The sequence below is a fragment of the Heterodontus francisci genome, chromosome 17, assembly GCF_036365525.1.
Source record: "Heterodontus francisci isolate sHetFra1 chromosome 17, sHetFra1.hap1, whole genome shotgun sequence".
In the NCBI taxonomy this organism is placed as follows: Eukaryota; Metazoa; Chordata; class Chondrichthyes; order Heterodontiformes; family Heterodontidae; genus Heterodontus; species Heterodontus francisci.
The window spans coordinates 6668442-6680741 of record NC_090387.1 but is presented as its reverse complement, the minus strand read 5'-3'; positions in this window follow the sequence as shown (position 1 = coordinate 6680741).

Genomic DNA, 12300 nt, shown 5'->3' with positions numbered 1-12300 from the left:
GGGTGTCAGGGATAAACCAGGTAATTACAGGCCGGTGAGTCCAACATCAGTGGTTGGGAAACTATTGGAAAAAATTCTGAGGGACGGGATTAATCTCCACTTGAAGAGATAGGGATTAATCAGGGATAGTCAGCATGGCTTTGTCAGGGAGAGATCATGTCTAACAAACTTGATTGAATTTTTCGAGGAGGAGACTAGATGTGTAGATGAGGGTAAAGTAGTTGATGTAGTCTACATGGACTTCAGTAAGGCTTTTGATAAGGTCCCACATGGGAGATTGGTCAAGAAGGTAAGAGGCCATGGGATCCAGGGCAATTTGGCAAATTGGATCCAAAATTGGCTTAGTGGCAGGAGGCAGAGGGTTGTTTTTGCGAGTAAAAGCCTGTGACCAGTGGTGTACCGCAGGGATTGGTGCTGGGACCCTTGCTGTTTGTAGTGTACATTAATAATTTAGACGTGAATATAGGAGGTATGATGAGTAAGTTTGCAGATGACACGAAAATTGGTGGTATGGTAAATAGTGAGGAGGAAAGCCTTAGATTACAGGACGATATCGATGGGCTGGTAAGATGGGCAGAGCAGTGGCAAATGGAATTTAATCCTGAGATGTGTGAGGTGATGCATTTTGGGAGGAATAACAAGGCAAGGGAATATACAATGGATGGTAGGACCGTAGGAAGTACAGAGGGTCAGAGGGACCTTGATGCACTTGTCCATAGATCACTGGAGCACAGATAGATAAGGTGGTTAGGAAGGCAAATGGGATACTTGCCTTTATTATCCGAGGCATAGAATATAAGTGCAGGGAGGTTATGCTGGAGCTGTATAAAACACTAGTTAGGCCACAGCTGGAGTACTGTGTACAGTTCTGGGCACCACACACCACACTATAGGAAGGATGTGATTGCACTGGAGAGGGTGCAGAGGAGATTCACCAGGATGTTGCCTGGGTTGGAGCATTTCAGCTATGAGGAGAGACTGAAAAGGCTAGGGTTGTTTTCCTTAGAGCAGAGAAGGCTGAGGGGAGATATGATTGAGGTATCCAAAATTATGAGGGGCATTGACAGGTTAGATAGGAAGAAACTTTTTCCCTTTAGCAGAGGGATCAATAACCAGGGGGCATAGATTTAAGGTAAGGGGCAGGAGATTTAGAGGGGATTTGAGGAAAAGAAATTTCACCCAGAGGGTGGTTGGAATCTGGAATACACTGCCTGAAGGGGTGGTAGAGGCAGGAACCCTCACAACATTTAAGAAGAATTTAGATGAGCACTTGAAACACCATAGCATACAAGGCTACGGGCCAAGTGCTGGAAAATGGGATTAGAATAGTTAGGTGCTTGATGGCCAGCACAGACACGATGGGCCGAAGGGCCTGTTTCTGTGCTGTATAACTCTATGACTCTATTTAACGATAGGTTAAAGAAAGGAAGACCTTGCACTTATATAGCACCTGTCACGACCTCAGGGCATCCCAAAGTGCTTTACTCCTGATGAAGTACTCTATCCTTAATGATAGATTCTAGTAATTTTCTGACAACAGTTTAGGCTATCCGGTTTATAATTCACTGGTTTCCCTCTCTTACCTTTAATAATGGAATGGTGTGCACAATTTTCCAATATAAAGGAATGGTTCCCAAATCGAGAGAAGTTTGAATGATTACAGTTATGACATCTGCAATGTTCTCATCTAATTCCTTTAAAACCCTGGAATGGAAACTATCTGGTCCTGGGGATTTGTCACTCTTTACTGCCATTATATTCTTCATTATTGTTAGTTTGCTTACGTTAATTTTGGAGAGTCACTATCTCTGATTCAGTATTAGGGCCCTTGGGATATCTGACATACTGACCTCTTCCTCTACAGTAAATACTGACATAAAGTAGTTATTTAGCACACCCGCCATTTCCTGATTTTCATTGACATTGTCACCACTATCAGTTTCAAAGGGTCCACATTGCTCCTGACCACCCACTTTTTCCTAATAAAATTGTAAAAATATTTTGTGCTGATTTTTATATCCCTTGCAAGTTTCTTTTTGTACTTCCTTTTTGTAGCTCTTACTATTTGTTTTGGCAACTTTACTGGTTTTTGTATTTTCCTAGTTACCTGGACCTAGAGGCCTGCTTTAGTTCGGGGAAAGGAACCCGATCCGAACCCGACCGAACTACAGCGGACCCAAGCCTGACCCGCCCGAGTCCCTCCGATTTTGCCCCGAGCCCGACCCGACCATCCGTTTACATAACTTCCTGACACAGAACCTGCTGGAAGCTGCAGCGCATGCGCGATGACATCATAGTGACGCCAGTTGCTTTGAACAGACTCAGTTTCATCCTGAACTCCCAGCTCAGGTAAGTTTTTTAAAATTCCAGCAGATCACTTACCGTGTATGTCTGGCCCGACTCAACCTTACTCAACCTGGACTCGGCCCGACCTGACCCGAGACCGAAAGCCAGCCCCGGAAAATGGGCCTGACCGAACCTAACATGGACTGCAGCGGTTCCATATCACATTAAACTCTTTTTTAAAAACACCTCCCATAGATCTCCTGTTTTACACAGTAACGGATAGGGGTGGTGCAGTGACTTACCAGGAATGGAGGTGAGAAATTAAGCTCAAACAATCTATTGCCATACTCCTAACCAATCAAGACCTCCATCCCTGCAGTTATGTCATCACTCTCAGTGACTCAGTGGGTCCCACAGAGAACTGGGGATTGGCAGCAAAATCCAGTGTTGTCAACGACATCCACACATTGAGTGGATTGAAAAATGCCTCAACCTCAGGCCCAGGCCCAGCCTCAGTTTCAGGCCCAGTCTCAGGCCCAGGCCCAGCCTCAGTTTCAGGCCCAGGCCCAGGCCCAGGCCCAGGTTCAGCCTAAGGCCTAGGCCCAGCCTCAGACCCAGGCCCAGCTTCAGCCTCAGGCCCAGTCTCAGCTTCGGCCTAGGACCAGCCTCAGGCCCAGACCCAAGCCCAGGCCCAGCTTCAGCTTCAGGCCCAGGCCCAGTCTCAGCCTCAGTCTCAGGCCCAGGCCCAAACCCAGCCTCAGTCTCAGGCCCAGGCCCAGTCCCAGCCTCAGGCCTAGGCGCAGCCTCAGCCTCAGGCTTAGGTCCAGCCTCAGCCTCAGGCCCAGGCCCACCTTCAGCCTCAGACCCAGGCCCAGCCTCAGCCTCGGGCCTATCCATGGGTAGGTTTGCCAACCCTCCATGATTCTCCTGGAGTCTCCTGGAAGATTAATCTCCAATACACTACTGTGAGCACAAATGAGAGAGGTGTTAAACACTAGTTTTTTTTCATTTTCTTTCAAGCATTTTTGGTTTACTGGTTGGAAGCATTTTGGAGATGGGGAGAAAAAGTTGTTTGATTGAGTCAAGAATCATCAAATTGGGTAAAGAAGAGTCTGTTCATTTTGGTTAGTGTAGGATGGACATGTCAGGTGACCAATTGTGGCAGTGTGGGGTGGGATTGTTGGACCTGGAGGTCATGTGATGAAGTCTCCAGGGTATGTCCAATCAGAGTTGGTAACCCTTATCCACAGGCCTCAGCCTTGGGCCCAGCCTCTACCTCAGGCCTCAATCCCAAGCTCAGCATGTTTGCTTGCCCTCTCCTCAGCAAGTTTCATCACTTTAGTCTGAATGAACAGTGTACGTGCCACGTGCTTGAAATCAATCCACTGTCACTGTTATAAATAGCAAATGCTTAAACCAAAATAAAAAGCCCTAATCTAAGCCAAGCTATAAAAAGCTACACAGATATATTCACGTCAGTTAGGTCCCTGAGGTGTATTTATATGCAATGTGATGACAGATGCTCTTTAAAGACAGGTTTGACACAGAGGGACTGGGAAACTACAGTTTCTATTTAGTAAACACCAAAATAAATCTCCTTAGAAACAGTAACTGACAGGCCCATTCCCCCAATCACAGGAAGACTCAATCTGCCTGATATGGGGAGGTGTTTATTGGGCAAGAGCCTGATTACCACGGTCAGAAATATTCCACCACCCCTGACTGTCCTGTTTGCATTTCGTTATCATGCTGCTAATTTGGGGGACAGCGCTCACACGCAGAATGCAAAACATCTCAGAGAGAGAGAGACAAGCCACAAATGGCCTCAGTTTAGCAGACTTCACTAAACAGCTTTCCACAGGCCCCGCTCATCACAATATCAGCAAAATAAAGCAATAGAAATATAAATATATAACACTAGAATCTAATTGAACGGTTCCAGGGGTTTATACATAGGATCCCAGGAGTGACTTACAGGCTGGGATCTAACCGAGGAACTCGGGGCGGCGGGGGAGGGGGAGGGGGAGGGGGTGGTTCATATATAGAATAACAGATACCCGGGAGTGAGTTACAGACTGGAATCTAATCGAGGGGTTCGGGGGGGTTTATATATAGAATCACAGATACCTGGGAGTGAGTTACAGACTGGAATCTAATCGAGGGGTTCGGGGGGTTTATATAGAGAATAACAGATAGCCGGGAGTGAGTTACAGGCTGGAATCTAATCGAGGGGTTCGGGTGCTTTACATATAGAATAACAGATACCCGGGAGTGAGTTACAGACTGGAATCTAATCGAGGGGTTCGGGTGGTTAACATATAGAATAACAGATACCCGGGAGTAAGTTACAGACCGGAATCTAATCGAGGGGTTCGGGAGGGTTTATATACAGAATAACAGATACCCGGGAGTGAGTTACAGACTGGAATCTAATCGAGGGGTTCGGGAGGGTTTATATATAGAATAACAGATAGCCGGGAGTGAGTTACAGACTGGAATCTAATCGAGGGGTTCGGGAGGGTTTATATATAGAATAACACATACCCGGGAGTGAGTTACAGACTGGACTCTAATCGAGGGGGTCGGGGTGGTTTATATATATAGAATAACAGATACCCGGGAGTGAGTTACAGACTGGAATCTAATCGAGGGGGTCGGGGAGGTTTATATATGGAATAACAGATACCTGGGAGTGAGTTACAGGCTGGAATCTAATCGAGGGGTTCGGAGGGTTTATATATAGAATAACACATACCCGGGAGTGAGTTACAGACTGGAATCTAATCGAGGGGGTCGGGGAGGTTTATATATAGAATAACAGATACCTGGGAGTGAGTTACAGACTGGAATCTAATCGAGGAGTTCGGAGGTTTTATATATAGAATAACCGATACCCGGGGGTGAGTTTCAGACTGGAATCTAATCGAGGTGTTCGGAGGGTTTATATATAGAATAACAGATACCCAGGAGTGAGTTACAGGCTAGAGTCTAATCGAGGGGTTTGGAGTGATTTATATATAGAATAATAGATACCCGGGAGTGAGTTACAAACTGGAATCTAATCGAAGGGTTTGGAGGGTTTATGTATAGAATAACCAATACCCAGGAGTGAGTTACAGACTGGAATCTAATCGAGGGGTTCGGGGGTGTTTATATATAGAATAACAGATACCCAGGAGTGAGTTACAGGCTGGAATCTAATCGAGGGGTTTGGAGTGATTTATATATAAAATAACAGATACCTGGGAGTGAGTTACAGGCTGGAATCTAATCGAGTGGATCGGGGTGTTTATATATAGAATAACCGATAGCCGGGAGTGAGTTACAGACTGGAATCTAATCGAGGGGTTCGGAGGGTTTATATGTGGATTAACAGATACCCGAGAATTGAAACATTTAAGACTGAGATCACCAAAAGTAAGGATATCAAGGAATATGGATCAAAGGCAGGTAAATGTGGTTAAGATGTCGATCAGAGAGAAGCAGTGGGAGAGGAGAGAATTTAAAAAGTTTGCCAAACCTCGGGGATTGGGAGAGAAGTTGCCGGAGAGGAGTGGAGTGGAGGTTCAGAGCCAAATCAAAAATCCAAAAGTGACATATCAGAGTGACATCACAATCAATAGAGAACGTTGGGAGTCAGAAAGCCGCCCAGTGTGAGTATACACGTAACCCTTTAATTAAATCTGAATTAATCAAATACAAAATAAGACTTCCGAAGAAGGGTCACTGACCCGAAACGTTAACTCTGCTTCTCTTTCCACAGATGCTGCCAGACCTGCTGAGTGAATCCAGCATTTCTTGTTGTTATTACAAAATAAGACTTGATCGATTCATTAGTATTAAAACTAAAAACTAAGGCAGATATTATAATTTATCATAGAAAGAGTAAAACCAGCAGGGAGGGGATTGGTTCAACTTAGGGTCTGGGAAATTAAAAATATCCAATCGGGGTAGTAAGTATTGTAATAAGACTATAAGCAAAGAGCAGGACCAGAGCTATTAATTAAAATTGATAGTTTAAATAGGGTACTAGAATGTTTAAAAAGGCAATAGAGAGTTTTTGTTTAGTTCATGGATGGGAAGCTGAGACCTGTTGCTTACAATTCCTGCACCATGTGGGAACTTCAGGACACTTCATATGTCTTGGGCAACAACGTATGTAGGAAGTGTCTCCAGCTGCTTCAGCTCGAGCTCAGGATTTCTGAGCTGGAGTCACTGCGAAGCATCAGGGAGGTGGAGAGTTTCCTGGATCATACAATCCTGGAGGCTGTCACCCCACAGGCAATAGGAGTTCGAGAAAGTTGGTGGGTGGCCACCTGGAAGAGTAGGAAGAGACAGGAAGTTCAGGAGTCTTCAGGGTGTGTGCCACTCTCAAACAGGTACTCAGCTTTAGAGGCTGACAGGAGTGATGACACCTTGAAGGACTTCAGTCCAGACCATGGCATCAATGGGCATGGGACTGTACAGGAGGGAGCATCAAAGTGCAGAAATGCAGTTGATCACCTTTGCACTGTTTGTAATTTTTGACTTGGTGCTGTTTGAAACTGGGAATGTATTTTTTACAGATTGTTATGAATAAAGTATATTTTGGAAATAAATTTAAAAATCCACAAGGTGCTGTGGGTCAACAGCAGCAGCAGAATTGTACTCAACCACAATCTGTAACATCATGGCCCGGCATATCCTCCACTCTACCATTACCATCAAGCCAGGAGACCAACCCTGTTTCAATGAAGAGTGCAGGGGGGCATGCCAGGAACAGCACCAGGCATACCTCAAAATGAAGTGTCAACCTGGTGAAGCTATAACCCAAGATTACTTGCATGCCAAACTGCATAAGCAGCATGAGATAGACAGAGCTAAGCAATCCCATAACCAACGGATCAGATCTAAGCTCTGCAGTCCTGCCACATTCAGTCGTGAATGGTGGTGGACAATTAAACAACGAACTGGAGGAGGAGGCTCCACAAATATCCCCATCCTCAATGATGGGGGATCCCAGCACATCAATGTAAAAGATAAGGTTGAAGCATTTGCAACAATCTTCAGCCAGAAGTGCCGAGTTGATGATCCATCTCGGCCTCCTCCTGAAGTCCCCTGCATCACAGATGCCAGTCTTCAGCCAATTAGATTCACTCCACGCATTTTGGAAGGTATAATGCAGGTGGGAGGTATACAGTAAATGGCAGAACCCTTAGGAGTATTGACAGGCAGAGAGATCTGGGCGTACAGGTCCACAGGTGGATAAGATAGTCAAGAAGGCATACGGCATGCTTGCCTTCATCGGTCGGGGCATAGAGTATAAAAATTGGCAAGTCATGTTGCAGCTGTACAGAACCTTAGTTAGGCCACACTTAGAATATTGCGTGCAATTCTGGTCGCCACACTACCAGAAGGACGTGGAGGCTTTGGAGAGGGTACAGAGGAGGTTTACCAGGATGTTGCCTGGTCTGGAGGGCATTAGCTATGAGGAGAGGTTGGATAATCTCGGATTGTTTTCACTGGAACGACGGAGGTGGAGGGGTCACATGATAGAGGTTTACAAAGTTATGAGCGGCATGGACAGAGTGGATAGTCAGAAGCTTTTTCCCAGGGTGGAAGAGTCAGTTACTAGGGTGCGAGGGGCAACGTTTAGAGGGGATGTGCGAGGCAAGTTTTTTACACAGAGGGTGGTGAGTGCCTGGAACTTGCTGCCTGGGGAGGTGGTGGAAGCAGATACAATAGCGATGTTTAAGAGACATCTTGACAAATAGATGAATAGGAAGGGAATAGAGGGATATGGGCCCCGGAAGTGCAGAAGGTGTTAGTTTCGGCAGGCATTAAGATCGGCGCAGGCTTGGAAGGCCGAATGGCCTGTTCCTGTGCTGTACTGTTCTTTGTTCTTTGTGATATCAAGAAATGACTGAAGGCACTGGATACTGCAAAGGCTATGGGCCCTGACAATATTCCGGCAATAGTACTGAAGACCTGTTCTCCAGAACTTGCCGTGCCCCTAGCCAAGCGGTTCAAGTACAGCTACAGCACTGGCATCTACCCGGCAATGTAGAAAATTGCCCAGGTATGTCCTGTACACAAAAAGTAGGACAAGTCCAAACCAGCCAATTATCGCCCCACCAGTCTAACAAGCAGCACTTGCTTCGCAATTACCTGCTCAGTGACGTTCAGTTTGGGATCCGCCAGGGCCGCTCAGCTCCTGACCTTATTACAGCCTTGGTTCAAACATGGACAAAAGAGCTGAACTCAAGAGGTGAGGTGAGAGTGACTGCCCTTGACATCAAGGCAGCTTTTGACCAAATATGGCATCAAGGAGCCCTATCAAAACTGGAGTCAATGGGAATCAGGGGGAAAACTCACCACTGGATGGAGTCATACCTAGCGCAAAGGAAGATGGTTGTGGTTGTTGGAGGTCAATCGTCTCAGCTCCCGGACATCACTGCAGGAGTTCCTCAGGGTAGTGTCCTAGGCCCAACCATCTTCAGCTGCTTCATCAATGGCCTTCCTTCAATCATAAGGTCAGAAGTGGGGATGTTCGCTGATGATTGCACAATGTTCAGCACCATTCGCGACTCCTCAGATACTGAAGCAGTCCGTGTAGAAATGCAGCAAGACCTGGACAATATCCAGGCTTGGGCTGATAAGTGGCAAATAACATTTGCGCCACACAAGTGCCATCTAAACATCTGCCCTTGACATTCAATGGCATTACCATCACTGAATCCCCCACTATCAACATCCTGGGGGTAACCATTGACCAGAAGCTGAACTGGAGTAGCCATATAAATACCTTGGCCACAAGAGCAGGTCAGAGGCTAGGAATCCTGCGGCAAGTAACTCACCTCCTGACTCCCCAAAGCCTATCCACCATCTACAAGGCACAAGTCAGGAGTGTGATGGAATACTCTCCATTTGCCTGGATGGGTGCAGCTCCAACAACACTCAAGAAGCTCGACACCATCTGGGACAAAGCAACCTGCTTGATCAGCACCCCATCCACAAACATTCACTTCCTCCGCTACTGACACACAGTGGCAGCAGTGTGTCCCATCTACAAGAGTCACTGCAGCAACACACCAAGGCTCCTTAGACAGCACCTTCCAAACCCGCGACCTCTACCAACTTGAAGGACAAGGGCAGCAAATGGTTGGGAACACCACCACCTGCAAGTTCCCCTCCAAGGACTCACCATCCTGACTTGGAACTATATCTCTGTTCCTTCACTGTCTCTGGGATAAAATCCTGGAACTCCCTTCCTAACAGCACTGTGGGTGTACCTACCTCACATGGACTGCAGCAGTTCAAGAAGGCATCTCACCACCAGCTTCTCAAGGGATGGGCAATAAATCTTGGCCTAGCCAGCGACGTCCACAGCCCATGAATGAATAAAAAAAAAGTTCAGTTGATTGAAGATCTCAAACAGATTTATTAACAGCGAACAAGTATATACAGTGTAGAGCTAACTATGTGCATGACTTGCCTCTTGGTGTTACAGTTACAGAGTGACTATGGCTTATATTCACATGACCAGATTCAGGCACATAGCTCATTAGCATACTAAGATTTTAAAGGGACATTTCTCTTAAAGGCAATCACACAACAATAGGTGGGAACGTAAGTTGAGAAGAGGACATAACGAGGCTACAAAGGGATATAGATAGGTTAAGTGAGCAGGCAAAGATCTGGCAAATGGCGTATAATGTGGGGAAATGCAAAATTGTCCATTTTGTCAGGAAGAATAAAAAAACATATTATCTAAATCGTGAGAGGTTGCAGAGCTCTGAGATGCAGAGGGATCTGGGTGTCCTGGTATATGAATCGCAAAAGATTAGTATGTACAACAAATAATTAGAAAAGCTAATCGAATGTTATAATTTATCACGAGGGGAATTGAATACAAAAGCAGGGAGGTTATGCTTCAGCTATACAGGGCATTGGTGAGACCACATCTGGAGTACTGTGAACAGTACTGGTCTCCTTATTTAAGAAAAGATGTAAATGCATTGGAAGCAGTTCAGAGAACGCTTATTAGACTAATACCTGGAATGGGCGGGTTGTCTTATGAGGATAGGCTCGGCTTGTATCCACTAGAGTTTAGAAGAGTAAGAGGTGACTTGATTGAAACATATAAGATCCTGAGGGGTCTTGACAGGGTGGATGTTTCCCCTTGTAGGAGAATCTAGAACTAGGGAGTCACTGTTTAAAAATAAGGGGTCACCCATTTAAGACAGAGATGAGGAGAAATTCTATCTCAGAGGTCATGAGTCTTTGGAATTCTCTTCCTCAATAGATGGTGGGAGCAGAGTCTTTGAATATTTTTAAGGCAGAGGTAGATAGATTCTTGATAAGCAAGGGGATGGAAGATTATTGGTGAGGGGTGGAAATGTGGAGTTGAGGTTAGAATCAGATCAGTCATGATCTTATTGAATGGTGGAGCAAGCTCGAGGGGCTGAGTGGCCTACTCCTGCTCCTAATTCATATGTTCGTATGTTCATAATGCCACGTGCTGCCAATAGTAGAAATAAGAAGATAGGGAGGAAGAATACATGGCTTGAAGCATGGTGCCGGAGGGAGGGCTTCAGATTCGTGGGGCTTTGGGTCCAGTTCTAGGGCAGGAAGCACCTATTCAAAAAGGACAGGTTTCACCTCAACAGGACTGGGACCAATGTCCTCACCAGGAGGTTTGTTAGTGTCGTCGGGGAGGGTTTAAAATAAATTGACAGAGGGATGGGCATCAGCATATAGAAGAGGAATAAGGTGCATAAGGTGAGAGTGTTGGACAATACTGGAGAAGGGAGCAATTCCATTTTAGATCAGAGCAGACTGAGGACTATGAGGAATTCAAAGACAGGATTACAGTGCATGTGTGTAAACACACATAGTGTGGTGAATAAGGTTGGTGAGCTACAAGTACAAATAGTAGTGTGGGAATATGATGTAGAGGCAATAACTGAAACGTAGCTTAAAAATGGTGAGGACTGGGCACTTAATATTCAAGGATTTAAAATGTTCAGAAAAGATAGAGAAGGAAAGATGGGAGGTGGGATGGCAGTACTGATTAGGGAAGACATTGCAGTGTTGGAAAGGGAGGATGTCCTTGAGGGGGCAAGGACAGAATCCATTTGGTTAGAGTTGAGAAGCAAAAAGGGGATAATCACACTATTGGGGTTTTCTATAGGCCTTCAAATAGTGAGAGAGAGTTAGAGGAGAAAATCTGCAGGAAAATCACAGAGATGTGCAAGAACTGTAGAGTGGTGATACTGGGGGACTTTAATTACCCAAATATCAATTGGGATAATGTTAGAGTAAAGGGTAAGGAGGAGAGGAATTTATGAAATGTGTTCAGGGGAACTTCCTTGATCAGTATGTTCTCAGGATCTGGTGCTGGAGAATGAGGTGGACCAAGTGGACCAAGTGTCTGTGGGGAGCACTTGGGTAAGAGTGATCATCTTATCATAGGCTAGTAATGCAGAGGAGCAAGGAACAAAATAAGGTAGAACGTCTATATTGGAAGATGACTAATTTCAATGCAATGAGAAGAGATCTAGCCAGGATAAAATGGAACCAAAGGCTGACAGGAAAAGCTGAATCGGAACAATGGGTTATCTTTAAGGAAGAGATGCTTCAGGTACAGACTTGGTACATTCCAACAGGACAAAAGGTAAGGGAATCAAAAACAGGGCTCCTTGGATGATGAGGGAGATAGAGATTACGATGAAACAAAAAAAAGAGGGTTTATGATGCATGTCTTCAAGTGAGAACCAGGCCAAATGCAATAAGTTGAGAGGGGAGGTGAAGAGGAAAATTAAACTTGCAAAGAGATAATATGAGAATAGAATGGCAGTCAACATAAAAGGGACCCAAAATCTTCTACCGGCATGTAAATAGTAAGTGGGTAGTACCAAGTGGAGTGGGGCCTATTAGGGACAGAGGATAATATATGCTTAGAGGTGCAGGGCAAAGCTAGAATACTTAATGAGTACTTTGTATCAGTGTTCACTAAGGAAGTAAAATTTGAAA